Raw genomic sequence first — 16836 nt, forward strand, 5'->3', positions numbered from 1 at the left:
AGGCTAACAATGTTTTGCTGTAAAAGACTGGTGTCTACTGCTATGGCGTATTCAGTGCATGTGCGTGTGAATGTATTTGTTGTAAAATCCTATGTCATCTTTTGCATGATCTGTTGCCTAGTTTTGCCTAGTTGATATCTCTTGCTATAAACATTTTAGTCTTCATGCACATAAATGATACATATTTTCTTAAGTGTTTTATTATAATTACAACTATTAGCTCTAGGGCATGTATGTTTAGTTTGAATCTATTCTGATAACTTGTTTTCCAACACAGCAATATCAATTTAACTACACACCTGCTTATGAAAGTTCCATTAATAATTTAACACTCCATAATTATCCTTTAGTAAAAGTTAAAATACATAATTCATTTTCCACTCAAGACCAACAATATTTTAGGTAATAACCTTTTAATGAAATCTTGATTATCATTATGTAAACAAATCACCAGTTTGATAATAGCAGTAATAAAACAGTTGTTTCAATTTTTGATTTATCATGAACATTAAGAGCTTGAACTTAATTCAAAAGGAAAACTAATGGTGATCTTCGTTGAACACTTGGAAATAAATGCATCCAGAATTATTCTAATAAGTGCTTCCTAACCCACAGTGGAACTGTAAACCATCTCCAGTTTATAAATATAACCTCTATTGTGCTGATTTAAATAATTATAATATTTTGCTTTACTTTAAAAATACAAGTAAATGTTCTTTTACAGGCTTGACATAGTATGTACAAAGTAGTAATATAAAAATTATAAAAAATATATACTAAGGCTAAAAAAATCAAGTCAGACCTCATAGTCTATGGAATGATGGTTTTAAATTTAAGCCTTTTTATTGATTTTTATTCAGAATTATTTTTAGAAATGAGGCTGCAATGCATTTTACTTTGTCTTTATTTACTTTTATTATTATCATTATTAACTTTGAAGTATCATTATTTACATTACCTTTACTGGTAGGGTTTCATGGATACAACATTCTAATACCATGTTCTCCACAGAATACCTACTTCCCTCCAACACCACTGTGCAATCTCCCATCCTATTCTTGTCCCCCACCAATGTAAGTTGTTACTTTGCCTTTTTATCTTTAATTTCCTCTAAGTATTTGATAGGTCCAGATCATAATAATATCAGAGTTGAGTCAAATGATAGAATTATGATTTCTCAATATAGTGTTTTGACTGTCAGACTAAAAGACTTGAGCTTGATTTTTATTTTATTTTATTACCATTTGATATTAATATTTTATTGTTGTTGAGGTAAATTGGTTACAATAATATTAGCCACTGCTTTGGGTGGGCAATGTTACTGTATCTCCCCCACCACCATAATGCCAAAGACCCTCCACTACTAACCTGGGTCACCATTCTTTGTCTTGCTCCCAGGTCCCCTTTCTCTACCACTTGATAGTTCTAGTCTGTTGTCAAAGTCCAAGAGTCTTTTTTCATTGGGTATTTTACTTTGTTCCTTTGTCTCTTATTTTCTAAGTGTTCCCAAAGTAATTGTCAGTTCTATAACAGGGAAATCTTGGGGTTTGTTTTTTAAAAAAAATATTTGGGGGGACCACACCCATTTGATGCTCAGGGGTTAATCCTGGTTAAGCGCTCAGAAATTGCCCCTGGCTTGGGGGGGACCATATGGGACGCTGGGGAATCGAACCGCTGTCCTTCCTTGGCTAGTGCTTGCAAGGCAGACACCTTACCTCTAGTGCCACCTCGCCAGCCCCTAAAAAAAAAGATTTCTAAAGTATAAAGATCACTTCTTATTGTTTGCTTGCTTTAATAGTGCATTCATCTGATAAGTGTCAAAGCTTTATTTATTTCTTCTAGTGGTAAACTAAACATAAATAGAGAGGCATTTGTAATATGAGCTGTATCTTGAGTTTGGGTTTTATTGAATGATCTGAATAAAATCGCCTTCCCCAAAGCAAATGGACTCATTGAGGTTGATTGTTCTCTTTACATAATGCATAAAATTCCAGCAATTCTGTGACTTGAGTTTTAGTTGAAGGGCTCCTCTGCCATGCAACCCATGAAATAGTGCAAAAATTGCAAAACAATTTGGAAGTCAAGTAGCTGAGGTTTGTGGTTGTATGCAAAAGCGATTCTGTTTCTGAGAACTAAAACAGTGTCAATTCTACAGGGATATGTGAGAGCTCATTGCACAAATCCGTCAAACAATATGGTTTTAAAAAAGAGAAAGAAAAACAAAAAGATTGTGGCCCTTCTTTAGCTTATAACATACAGCAAACAGAGAAACCCTTATGCATGTACATATATACAGGTACACACACAGCCTTTCTCTGTCTTTGAGGTCTTCTCACAGTTGTTACCAATAGGTATTTTAATTATGTCAGTAGAATATAGAGATTTAATTGAGACGTTTGATGAAAGTATTCTTCATGACACTAAAATGGAGTTAGGAGTAGCTGATCTTTTGATAATCATCATCTGGCCACTGTTGTAGTACTGAAATCTCTCCCACGACCCCCTCAACCCACACCTCTTCTCAGGCAGCTTCCAGCACTTACCCTGGAATTCTGCATTTCAATGTTTTCTTGGTGCCTGAGAAGAGTTCTTTTCATCAAATGAGTGAGAGAAGTAGAATGTCTGATTTCTATATAGGCAGGGGATGTGGGAGATGGGGAGCATTGGTGGTGGGAATGTTGTACTGGTGAAGGGGGGGGGTGTTCCTTTTGTAACTAAAACCCAACTACAGTCATGTTTGTAATCACAGTGTTTAAATTTAAAAAATAGTAATTTAATGTAATTTTCAAAAGAGAAAAAAAAAGAAAGTAGAATGCACACATTGGAGAAAGTAAAGTGCTTGGATACACACATTGGTATGGAGGTAAATAGAATGTGGGTTTCTCAAAATATATTTTATCACCAGGATCCCTCTCTCTTCCTACCTGTCCCTTGTTCAATGGTACATAAATTTTGTCCAAACTTATAAATGTATAATACCAACAGTGACTCCAATCTCAAACTTTAGAACTTAAGGTAATAATGATGTTCCAGTGTAGGCTTATGAATTGTAACAAATGTGCACTCTGGTAATGGATATTGACAATAACAAAGATTGTTCATGGATATGGGCAAACTGTATTAGAAATCTTTTGCTCTTGCTGTTTCAGAAATCTTCTGCTCTTGCTCTGAGCCTAATACTGCTCTTAAAAATTGAAGTCCAGGAGCCAACGCTAGTACAGGTTGTATAGTGTTTGCTTTACATGTGGCAGACCCAGGCTTAATACCCAGCATCCCATATGGTCCCTGAGCACTCCCAGGAAAAGTTTCTAAGTGCAGAACCAGGAACTGGGATAATTCGCAAGCATCACTGGGTGTGGTCCAAAAATCCAAATCTGAGGTTCAGTTGTTCTTATTATTGTCAGCAACTTCCAAATACACAACACAATTATTCTGTATGCACATCTTTGAAATATTTACTTTATAAATGAAAGTGTTTTTTACCCTTTCTACTCATTATGCACAGATCCCACCCTCTGCCTCAGAATAATTCTCTGCATTTTTTTGTTTAGCTCTTGAAAATTAACTTTCTTTTGTTTCTTCAGATGCCACTTAAAGGTAGACGACATGGCCTTAGCCTCTTGATCTTCTCATTCAGCATAATCAAGGTTCATCTATGATGTTCCAAATAACAGTCGCCTTCCTCTTCTAGCTGAATAACATATGTTTACATAGATATTAAAAACTTTATATATCTTATGCTTTAGTTAAGGGCATTTGGGTTTTATAACTTTGTTCTTACAAATATGTCACAATGAACTTGGCATTGCAAAATATTTTTCAAAGTAGTGTTTGTTTGCTTTAGATAGCTCCCCAAAAGTTGAATTCTTGGATCACTGGTTGGTTCTTTTTCAAAAATTTATTTAATAAGCCTTCATACAATTTCCAATTTACATTTCCACCAACTGTGCATAGGGGCTTCCTTTTATCCATTGCCTTTCAGCAGCTGTTGTTTCCTTGTTTTATTTGTATCCTCTGATGATAAATGATGCTGAGCAATATTTTCATTACCTTTTGATCATTTCTATGTCCTTTTCAGAGAAAGAGCTATTCAGACATTCTGACTATTTTAAAATAAGATTATTTGTGTTTTGTTATTGAGTTGTTATGAGCTCTTTGGTTGATTGGCTGTTTAGGGGCCACAAGTGGTGGTATTTAGTGCTTACTCTTGGATCCATCGTCAGGGATCACACCTGATGGTGCTCAGGAAACCATATATGGTGCTGGATATCAAAACTGGGCAGGCTGCATACAAGGCAAATGCTCTACACAGTGGTAGTAATATTGCTTCAACACCTAAATTGTATGAATTCTTTATATACTTACAATGTACTTCTTTATCAGATTCATGGCTTATAAAATTTTTCTCCCATTCAGTAAGTTTGTTTATTTTTTATTTTTTGTTGTGAAAAATATTTTAGTTTAATACAGTCCAACTTGTTTGTTTTTGTTTTTCTGCCTTTGCTTTTGTGATAAAGTTTAGAAAAAATAATTACCAAGACCATAATAAAAAATTTACTAAGTTTTCTTTTAGATTTTTTAGTTTCAGATATTACATTTGAATCTTTAATCCATTTTGAGTTAAATTTTGTGAATGGTAGAAGATAATGATAGTGTTTTTTTCATGAGTCTATTAATTCTACTAACACTGTTAATGAGATAATCATTTCCCCTCATGAATTATTGATTTTGTAGTAAATTAATTAACCATTTACATGTGCATTTATTTCTAGAATTTATAGTCTATAACATTGATTCTTGTGTTCTTTTTATGCCAATATCATGCTGTTTTATTACTACAGCTTTTTAATATTGTTTGAAATTAGAATACATGATGCCTTTTTTCTCAAGATCATTTTTTCTATTTAGTTTCTCTTGTGATTCCATACAACTGTTAATTTTGTTCTACTTCTATAAAAATATCAATGACCTTTTTGGGGTATTAAACTGAATCTATAAATTTCTTTGGGTAGCATTTTTTAAATGAGAGTAAAGAAATAAAGATGCTGCCTAAAAATTAGAAATAGCAATATAAGATAATACAATAATATATAAAAACAACTAAAATTTAAAACTGAAAGCATTGTGTAGTTGTGGCCTTGTGATCTCTGTAGTGGCTCTGAGTACAACAGTGAGAAGACCCTCGTTTGGAACTTTTCTGAGAACTAGGAGAGGAAGATCTTTGTTAAGGCTCTATTATCTAGTTACTTTTCTCTCAGGAAAATTAAAGTACTATAACTCCATTAGTAATCCTATTTTTCAAATTGTTATTTTTCTGGTTCATTTTTGTTCTCTTTTTCCCTTTGTCACTATTGTTATTATGATAAAGGTCAGACATGTTGAAGTGTTCACTGGAGTCACATACTTTAGATGTGTTGCTTCTTCACATACTCACCAAGAGTTCAGATTGATTTAGGAGCGAAAACCATATACATTTTCGTTGTGATGCTCACCAGGATTGTTATGGTGCTCACACATATTTTACTCAACATTTAGTTGTGGTATTTACCAGTGGGTACACATTTAAAAAGTGATATTTGCACATACCTAGCTTGCACTCGAGATTGTAAGCTGTTTGATTTTTATGGTTCCAAAGAGCTCCTAAAAATGTACTCAGTTCATTTGGGCAACATTGAAGGTTGAACTTGCTGCCTGATACTTGTAATGCAAGCATATTTTTCCCTCTGAGCCATCTCCTATACCTCAGGTTTATTTATTTTTATTGAGGTACTCTAGTTAACAGTAGTATAATTTTTTTTATTTTATGGTTGCAGAATAACCCTAAGTATATTTTTAAGTAAACCATCCACTGAAAAGAAATTCAGTGGTTTCCCTAAATTTATAGCTTTTAACTTGCACATATGATAGTTGTTATTACAAAGAACAGTACTGATTAGTACTACTAAGAATTTCTAATGTATATTTTTAAGTTCAAGATAAGATAAAGGAAGTATTATTTTGAAAGATGCTTTGCTTGTAGCATAAACTTGGTTGGTCCAGAGTTTATATAGCATAACTATAATGCTGATTTGACTAGGAAAGAGATTTACAAAATCTTTTAGGCAGAGGATAAATAATAGTGTACAAAGTAAGACAAAATGTCTCACAGGTAGAGTTGAGATTACAGTGGAATGTGAAGATTCCAGTGGGAATTGACAGTGAATCATGTATTATACTATTTTCATGGTGATAGTGGAAAAAGTTCAAAATATCAAAAGTTATACAAAGTGCCACTAAGGGGTGGAAAAATGACAGACATGGAGTTATTGTGCAAATTTTAAGTAGGACAACAAAGTTTTCCCTGAGAAGGTGAATGTAGCCAGGCCTACAGACAAATATCAGATCTAGTTCTGGAAAAGCATAATCCTAAATCTTGAATCAAAATGGAGCTTGGAGAAAAAAGGAGTAGGGGAAGACATATGGATGAAGCACTGATAAGAAGCAAAAGCTATGACACTGAGTCCCTGTGAGAATTCTTCATTTAACGTGTGGGATGTAAGAAACCAATAGAGTGCTGGTGTCAGAAGATCTGACTTTTACTTTAAAATGTCTGGGCATTTATGTTAATTTTTAAAGTTAATAAAATAGGGAAAGTCATATTATAGTTTTAGAAAGGCATATTCCTATGGTCCTGAAAATATATGTATACTGAAAATTTCATTTAAGGAAAAAAAAAGCAGATTTAATGTCAATGTTAATATGCTCAAGATAAACAATATTGTTAATGTTCACCTAACTTTGAAAGTTTAGCTAGAGGACTTATCACTTTAAAGTGATTAAGATTTAGAAGTCCTATCTAGTAACTTGTATGTAATAAAATTATTGTTAAGCCTACATTAATACATGTTGCTTTGAAAGGTTTAATAAAAGCTGCCTCTTATATTCTTCTCTAACATTTTTTAACCACACTCATCAGTGATCAGGAATTACTCCTGCAGTGCTCAGGGGATCATGGTATGCTGGGGATCAAGTTTGGATCAACTATGTGCAAAGCAAATGCCCTACCTGCTGCATTATTGCTCCAGACTCTCTGTTCTACCATTCTTAATGTACTATATTATTGAAAAGAACCCTATGGCTGATTCTATAAGGAATAGGGGGAAGAAAATGAGAACAGAAGGTAAAATAACCCAAGTACAGAAATTATGGACATTGGCAAGTGATCAAAGTGTTATAGTCAACTGTTAAGTAAAATATTTTTCTATAGAAATTAATAAGCATAAAATATACCTACCCTTGAGCCAAAGAGATCATACAATAAGTAAGATGTTTTCCTTGCACATGGCTGACCCAGGTCAATCTCTGGCAACACATAAGGTTCCCTGAATCTCGCCAGCAATGATCCCTAAGAAAAGAGTAAGGTGAAAGCTCTGAACCATGTGTATTTCTTCTCCACATACACAAATATATAACTTATGATATGTATGTGTATATATTGACTTGAGAAATTATTCATTTAATGCATACTATGTACAATGTACATTTTTCTCTAACTAGGAAGAAATAGAAATGAATATAATAACATATATGTCCCTGGAGCTTAGAGAAAGATCTCTGAGCAGAGAACCAGATTAACTCCTGAGCACAGCTAAATGTGGCCTAAATACACACAAAAATATGTCTGATCATTTATTTTCTGCTGTAAATAAATAAAAATAAAGATGCATATACAATATCTTGTAGAAGTGGAGACAAGTAGAATAAAGTAAGTGGAGTGGAGAGTAGCATGGAAAATAAAATAGAGAGAAAGATAGCAGATCTCTAAGAAATTTAAAAAAATAGAGTGATCTCTGGGAAATCACTCAAGGTAGACAGTGCCATAGAAGTAGGACTAGAGGGGCCGGGCGGTGGCGCTAAAGGTAAGGTGCCTGCCTTGCCTGCGCTAGCCTTGGGCGGACCGCGGTTCGATCCCCCGGTGTCCCATATGGTCCCCCAAGCCAGGAGCAACTTCTGAGCACATAGCCAGGAGTAACCCCTGAGCGTTACCGGGTGTGGCCCAAAAACCAAAAAAAAAAAAAAAAAAAAAAAAAGAAGTAGGACTAGAAAGAGGACCAGTATCTGAAGTGAGATGAGCAAGAGTGAGGGTAGAAGGTGAGGTAGAAGATGAGTTCAAAATGTAAGTTGAAGATGTTATTGGAAGAGAAGCATCTAGACTGATGCTTATCAAACTTTAAAATGCATATAAATCACCTGGGGATACTATTAAAATGTTGGTTTTTGAGTCAACGATCTTGTCTCTAACAAGTCTTCATATGAAGTCCTGACATGTCATAAGGATCGATGAGTACTTTGAAGAGGGAGTTTCAAAAAAAAAAAAAAAAAGGAAGAAATGGGAGTTTCATGACATAATTTAGGCTAAATGAACACCCTCTTTCTCCCAAGAAGAAAAAAACAGTACTACATGGGCATTGGGAATGAACAATAGCATTATCATCCCAAGCAGAAGATTAGTTTGGACTAAAAGACAGTTCTGATGCAATTGGAAGTTTAAGTTCTGAAGATATTTTGAAGATAGTGTGATAAAATTTACTAAGGAATTGATATAGTAGAGACAGAAGGAAATGGAGGCTCAAGAATAGCTAGTGTGCAAAACTGAATAAACAGAGATAACATTCACTGAATGAGATGAGGAGCAGGAGATGTGACTCTGAAAAGATATTTGTAATGGTAAAATTCTTGACCCTCTACAAGCAAACAAATTCATAGGTGAGATTCATGGTGGGGTCTAATATAATATGAGTCATAGGTGTCCTTATATTTTTTATAAAAAAAGAGGAATAAAAAAATTTGAACACATGAAGCATTATAGAGAGAAAGTGAATATGAAAAGGGTAAGAGTGGTTGGTGTTCTTACTTTAAAAAAAGAACAAAAATAAAATTTGAACACACAAGACATATATATATATATATATATATATATATATATATATATATATATATATATATATATATATAAAGTGAATATGAAAAAGATTATCCCCAAACCAAGGAAAGAAGCCTGAAATAAATTCTTCCCTCAAAGTCTTCAAAGGAAATAACCCCTTAATTCTGCACTTTCTGCCTCCAGAACTATGAGAGAATAAATCTGTTGCCATAGATTGTGGCTTTTTGTTATAGCAGCCAGTCAGTCTTTGGAAAAGTAACTCTTTTCACAGAACCTTCCAAAGACACTATATGAACGGTTAAGGAAGAATCTAAGATTGGTGGATGATTTCAGGAAAAGAAAATATTCTGAGAACATATATAAAAGTCTGTTATGAAAGCAGGTGGTGCTAATGATCCATATTTTATACCAGACTCCAAAGACCCAGAGAATAGTGACAGATTTGGAGTGACGGAATAAAGATATCATTAGATTTTTTTCTGAAGACATTGGTTAGTTCTCTCTTTGCCCTTCACTTGTATCCTTCAAAGATTCTGAGCCTTAGTTGTTTTTTGTCGTTTGTTTTTTTTACTTTTTTTTTTTCATTATAAATAGAAATAACAGCATCAGAGCACCTACCCCACAAGACTACTCTTAGGTTAAATTAAATAGCATTCCAAGTGAGGTACTACAGAGAGAATAAAACATATAGTGTTAACTGCTGTGGTTATTTGTTGTTGCTTCTGCTATACATATTTCCACCTCGATAGAGAATGTGCTAAGATACTGTAGGGGAACAAATATCAATGCCATCCAAATGTACAACTTAAGAACCATGTGTGATGATGTTATAAGGATGTTCCAAAGTCTCACTTGGCAATCATGGAGCCACCCATCTTACTTTTTAGAAGCTAAAAATAATCCTAAATCCATGTGATTTTAATTAGAACCATATTTTTATTTTAAAGTGGGAAGCAACGGAAGATTGTGGTAGCATAAATCACGTCATCTAATCTCATTTAGCTTATATGAAAGCAAGATGAAAATTATTGAAGTGTGTGTTTATTTGTTAATCCATCCCCCTTTTTTAAAAAAAAATCCTGTTTCTCAGAACTATTAGGCAGGAAGTATTTTTATTTAGAAAAGGATTTTTTATTAAAAAATAGTAAGTTCTGTGACTGTACTATAACTCAGTATTTAGTTAATTAAAAATAAATTCTCATAGCTATTATAGTTGCATCAAATTTTTGTTAGATCATTGAAATAAATCAAGAAGTTTTTCTGAATCTTGGTGATAGGAGAAAGAGAACAGAACCCAAAGTAGACAGATGATGGCTGTGACATTCTTGGCGTTGTTAAGGTTGGATAAATGTGGTTAAAGGTAAAGTATTTCTCATTCAAATTTAACCAAACACATTTATAGTACACAAAACTGCAATATAGAGTTTAATTTATATAGTATACTTATGTATATAGACATATATAGTTTCATCCTTTTTTATTCAAAATACTAGACTTTTCTTTTTTCTAAATGTTTGCAATGTTCCCGAAGGCACTAACCCTGATATGCCAGCTAATTATAGTAGAAAATTTTCGTGACTTACATTCAGAGATAGAAATCTTGTTAGATATAGCAGGTTAAGACAAAAGAAAAGAAAATAGACTTCCCAAGAGCTCATTTGAACAAACAGGGGAGCAGTCAATATTGCAGATGAAATTCTCTGGCTCCTTTACACTGGTGGGTGATTATAAAAAGGGTGTCTTTGTTTTTTTTTTTTTTTTTTTTTTTTTAGTAAAGTGACTGGTAAAATAACTAGGCACTTAATTTCCAGAAAGTATATTCTCAATGTCAGGAATTTATGACAGGTACTTCTTGTACTTGAACTAAATCAAGATTCAGAGCTATCTTTGACTACAGATGTACAAAGATTGTCATAAATCTTTGAGTCTAGATTATGTACGTAAATCTTTGACTTACATAAATCTTTGTAAATCTAGAATCCTTCTGGTGTAACCGCTCCTGATCCAAAAATTCAAAACTGCATCAATCCAATGATCATGTGTAAAGTCTTATTGCTTTAATATTTGCTGCTGAAAAAACTCTGAGCAGATATTCTAATCTCCAGTTGAATTCCAGGGATTCTCCCAGAGATTACTCCCTTAGATGGCTCTGTGAGCTAGGAGATGATGTACAAGAGTGAGGCAAACAAGATTTAACATGAGACCCAGTGGTGGCAATGAGGCCACCAGGAAAGCATGTGCCTGCCTAGGGGATGTACCAGCCATTCAGTTTCCTCCTAAAGCACACAGCTGTCATACAGCTGACTATGTAACCAACTTCATAACTTTTCAAAGAAATTCTGAATATTCAAATTTGTCAATGTTGGCAATTGGTAAAAATCATTTCCTTACAAAGTGTAGCCAAGTTTGCACAGCCACCATTTTGCATTCTCCATTTTAAAGGTAATCCATGGGGGCAAGAAGCTTTTCTTCCCTGCTTCTCATACTGTGAGGGCACCACTGGCAAAAGTTATCTTACTTCCACTCTAGAGGGTATAAAAATTTGTGGGGAGTGAGAGGTAGTTTCTTTCATAAAAAAAAAATTCTACTTTCAAACCCAGTCTCTATTCTCGTCTTTGTACACAGTCAATGCTATGTAATACTATCACAAATATGAATGAATGTAGGCAACTTGAGTATCTTCAAAGTAGAGCTTTCAAGTAATCTCTTGCTAATAGTTATCATTGTGTGGCCTTTGACTGAGTCTAGAAAGGCAGGAGAGTAAAGAACTCGATTTTCAATCGATTGATTGATTAAAGGGATAACAACACTTCCCTCCATTAAAATATCTCAATAGGGCTGGAGAAATATTACAGCAGTGAGATCACATCCTTGCACTTGGCCAGTCCAGGTTCAATCCCTAGCATCACTATTGTCTCCTAAGCCCTGCCAAGATTTATTCCTAAGTGTAGATCCAGGAGTAAGCCCTGAGTAAAAATTTCAGGTGTGATCTTAAAATAATAGAAGTTTTGGGTAGATTTTAAATAAGATGTAAGATTTTAAAAATATAGTTCAAAGAATTAATTGTTAAAATAAAAAAGAAAAGGGGAGAGTAGGAAAAAAAAAACAGAAAAGAAAGGGGCTTGAGCGATGGCACAGCAGTATGGCATTTGCCTTGTATGCAGATGACCTCAGTTCAAACCCTGGTGTCCCATATGGTCCCCCAAGCCAGGAGCAATTTCTGAGTGCATAGCCAGGAATAACCCCTGAATGTCACTGGGTGTGGCCCAAAAACCAAAGGAGGAGGAGGAGGAGGAGGAGGAGAAGGAGAAGAAGAAGAAGAAGAAGAAAGAAGAAGAAGAAGAAGAAGAAGAAGAAGAAGAAGAAGAAGAAGAAGAAGAAGAAGAAGAAGAAGAAGAAGAAGGAGGAGGAGGAGGAGGAGGAGGAGGAGGAGGAGGAGGATAAAATTAAATGGCAGGAACTTATAGAATTTGAACTTATAGAATTTCCACTTTGGTAATCTTGGGTGTTATGTCTGTGACAGGATCAGAACGGAATACACATGAACTGGACACATTCACCTTGATGAGAAACTACAGTGAACTTCAAAGGATATCCTCTAGAAATACAAAAGGATGAATAGCTCAGAATGTAGCATTTGTAGCCTTGCAACCTAATAAGAAAATTCCTTACAGAAAAGCAAGACCAAAAGACTGACCCCTGATAACAAACCATATGGTGATCATAAAAATGAGTTTGGCATCCTCACAGCAGACAGGAAATCCTGTCATTTATTAGAATAATTGTATCAGGTATGATGACCTTAAAGTGAAATTCTTCTTAAATTTGATTCTTTACTCCTCAACTCATGTTAAGTAGTAGCACTCTGCTGTTTGTTCACTGTTTGCTTTCCTGGGTCACTTGGGGGAGAAAAAGAGCAGAGGGATCTATGAGGGTCCTCTGGATGTCAGAGAAGGCTCTCAACTTTCATAATGGTCCTCAGGGGCCAATTTCACTGCTTCCCCAATGACGGAAGCTGGGAGCTGTGTTCCACTGCCACAGGGGAGCTCCTGGGGGTGTAAGACACCTGTGAACAGGGCAGAGAGGAAGCCAGGGCTACAGAACTCGAGGGAGCCAAAGGAGAGCTTCTCATTCTTTTTGTCATGTTTTAGAACTCATTTGTTATGCCTTTCTCTGCCACTTTCTACAAAAGTTTTCTTAAGTTTAAGCAGTGAAATGGAGAAAATATCTAGTTTCTACATAGCAACAATTTTTTTATTTTTTTCTGTACTAAACTATTTTTAATGTTTAGAATTAATTTTTCTTTTTATCTTTTTTTAATTTTTTTCTTTTTAATTTTATTAAAGACAAAGATGCAAAGAAAGGACAAGATGAAGTAACATTGAGAAGGCAATCACCCATAAACAGAATTCTCAAAAAAATCCTCTTGCTGACACCTTAATTTTTAATTTTCAGCCAAAAATAATTAAAAAAATAAAACAAAACACATGCACATTTACTTTGTCCTTCGAGCCCCCAGATTGTAGTATATTATAACATTTCTTAACAGTACACAAAGCAACCTAAAACCACAAAATTTATGCAACTCCTTTAACATTAAAGGCTATAGTATTGTTGACACAATTAATCATAATACATTATTTCATTAAGGCTGAATCAAAGGAGCACAGCAAAGACGATGTTAGTGTGGAAATTGTTTGCATAGCAAAATATAGGGGACATGGAAAGGAAAAGCCTTGGCCTAAATACAAGGGGACCTTACCCCTGAAGTTTTCTGGCATAAGACCAACTCTAGGCTTCAGGCATATTAGGTTGTACAACCCAAGTCATTGTCTGTATGCCAGTACACTTTTATTTTTCACACAGTCACTGTTGTTGGTGTCAGGTTTCTGTGGCCAAGGATCTTGGAATATGTTCATATCCTATAGAAAAGTCAGAATGATTTGGAGCATCCTTTAGTTTCACTCACAATTAGAGGGTGATGCAGAGAGTTCAGTCCTGAAAGCAGGTCGTTGTTGAATAGCAACAATTATTTAATTTTCAAAGGTTTATATAATTTCTTTACCTATATTTCAAGTTTAAAGCGATTTTTACTAAATATTTTAACTTGCAAATCAATTCTCTTTTTGTTTTTGGGTTTTTGTTTTGTTTTGTTTATATTTTGTTTTTTGTTTTCTTTTTTTGGTTTTTGGTTTTTTGGGTCACACCCGACAGTGCTCAGAAGTTACTCCTGGCTCTATGCTCAGAAATCTCTCCTGGCAGGCTCAGGGGACCATATATGATGCCAGATTTGAACCACTGACCTTCTGCATGCAAGGCAAATGCTTTACCTCCATGTTCTCTCTCCTGCCCCGCAAACAAATTTTCTGATTCCCCCCACACACAGTCAACAATATCCAAATAATATCATGACTAGAAATGTCCTGTATAGATATTACTTTTGAGTTGAACTTCTTTGAACCCTGAAATAGCAAATACACTTTTTACCCAGTCAGTCCTTCTATGCAAAGACCAGAGAAAAGGCACTGGCCACATTATCTACCATCCTGTATCTTTGATGAGACAGTCCAAATAGAAGGCAGGAGAATCCATCCATTGAATTCTGTGTATTCTAAGAATGCGTACGAACTTGTCCTCATAACTGTCCATGTTATGGCTAACATGGAGGTGGGGAAAGTGAGCTGAGACCAATTGGGATACTTGGTTGTTTATAGCAAAAAAAAAAAAATCGAAGTGTGAAGTTCCTGTTCATCATAGCATCAACAAGAGAGAAGCAAAGCATATTTTTTTATTTAAAAGTAAAAGTTTTAAATGAAGAGAAGAACTTAAAATAATTTGATGAGGGTGGATTCTTCCACCTTCTAGAATGCACATTAAGCTCCAGATCCTCAAGGAAAACTAGAACAGGTTTGCAGATTCAGAAACTCCTGCAGAAAACTATGCAAATAGATTGATTCCTTGACAAGGACACAGCTCTGACTTACTTGGAACAAAAAGATTATGATCTCTCTTGTCTTGACAAAGAGAAGAAAGTAGGACAGCAGCTTTCCAGCCTTATTCAAGATTTGAGGGTCTTTAACCTGGCTCTCTCATTGAGACAAGGTTAAAGGAGACCAATTTGTTATCACTAACTGCTGGTAGTGACAGGAACAGGAGCCATGAGTAGGATGAGTTAGAAAAGAAGGAAGATGGTTGTATCTCTGGGGAACATTTTCTGAGTATTCAAGCCTATTCCACTGATCTGAGGACCTATCCTTATTCCAATACCATGCTGTTTTGATAACTGTTGCTTTGTAGTACAGTTTAAAGTTGGGAAAAGTAATTCCTCCCATATTCTTTTTCCCAATGATTGCTTTAGCTATTCGAGGGTGTTTATTGTTCCAAATGAATTTCAAAAGTGTCTGATCCACTTCTTTGAAGAATGTCATGGGTATCTTTAGAGGGATGGCATTAAATCTGTATAATGCCTTGGGGAGTATTGACATTTTGATGATGTTAATCCTGCCAATCCATGAGCAGGGTATGTGTTTCCATTTCCGTGTGTCCTCTCTTATTTCTTGGAGCAGAGTTTTAGAGATACAACCATCTAATTTTTGATAAAGGAGCAGGAAATCCTAAATGGAGCAGGGAAAGCCTCTTCAACAAGTGGTGTTGGCACAATTGGATAGCCACTTGCAAAAAATTAAACTTAGACCCCCAGCTAACATCATGTACAAAGGTAAAATCCAAATGGATTAAAGACCTCGATATCAGCCCCAAAACCATAAGATATATAGAACAGCACATAGGCAAAACACTACAGGACATTACAGGCATCTTCAAGGAGGAAACTGCACTCTCCAAGCAAGTTAAAGCAGAGATTAACAGATGGGAATATATTAAGCTGAGAAGCTTCTGCACCTCAAAGGAAATAGTGCCCAGGATACAAGAGCCACCCACTGAGTGGGAGAAACTATTCACCCAATACCCATCAGATAAGGGGCTAATCTCCAAAATATACAAGGCACTGACAGAACTTTACAAGAAAAAAACATCTAACCCCATCAAAAAATGGGGAGAAGAAATAAACAGACACTTTGACAAAGAAGAAATACGCATGGCCAAAAGACACATGAAAAAATGTTCCACATCACTAATCATCAGGGAGATGCAAATCAAAACAACAATGAGATACCACCTCACACCCCAGAGAATGGCACACATCACAAAGAATGAGAATAAACAGTGTTGGCGGGGATGTGGAGAGAAAGGAACTCTTATCCACTGCTGGTGGGAATGCTGTCTAGTTCAACCTTTATGGAAAGCGATATGGAGATTCCTCCAAAAACTGGAAATCGAGCTCCCATACGATCCAGCTATACCACTCCTAGGAATATACCCTAGGAACACAAAAATACAATACAAAAACCCCTTCCTTACACCTATATTCATTGCAGCTCTATTTACCATAGCAAGACTCTGGAAACAACCAAGATGCCCTTCAACAGACGAATGGCTAAAGAAACTGTGGTACATATACACAATGGAATATTATGCAGCTGTCAGGAGAGATGAAGTCATGAAATTTTCCTATACATGGATGTACATGGAATCTATTATGCTGAGTGAAATAAGTCAGAGAGAGAGAGAAAAACGCAGAATGGTCTCACTCATCTATGGGTTTTAAGAAAAATGAAAGACACCCTTGTAATAATAATTTTCAGACACAAAAGAGAAAAGAGCTGGAAGTTCCAGCTCACCTCAGGAAGCTCACCACAAAGAGTGATGAGTTTAGTTAGAGAAATAACTACATTTTGAACTGTCCTAATATTGAGAATGTATGAGGGAAATGTAGAGCCTGTTTAGGGTACAGGCGGGGGTTGGGTGGGGAGGAGGGAGATTTGGGACTTGGGTGATGGGAATGTTGCACTGGT

General features: G+C 35.3%; 1 protein-coding gene and 1 pseudogene across 1 annotated transcript in view; one reads left to right on the forward strand and one right to left on the reverse strand.

Moving 5' to 3' along the window:
• BCLAF1 (BCL2 associated transcription factor 1) overlaps positions 1-16836 on the reverse strand; it is a 1193665-nt gene that overhangs the window by 756739 nt on the left and 420090 nt on the right. The gene's annotated exons all lie outside the window — the stretch shown is intronic.
• The window catches only part of LOC126031298 (cytochrome P450 4A11-like), a 450346-nt pseudogene that overhangs the window by 288476 nt on the left and 145034 nt on the right, over positions 1-16836 (forward strand).

Source organism: Suncus etruscus, chromosome 15, assembly GCF_024139225.1.
Source record: "Suncus etruscus isolate mSunEtr1 chromosome 15, mSunEtr1.pri.cur, whole genome shotgun sequence".
In the NCBI taxonomy this organism is placed as follows: domain Eukaryota; kingdom Metazoa; phylum Chordata; class Mammalia; order Eulipotyphla; family Soricidae; genus Suncus; species Suncus etruscus.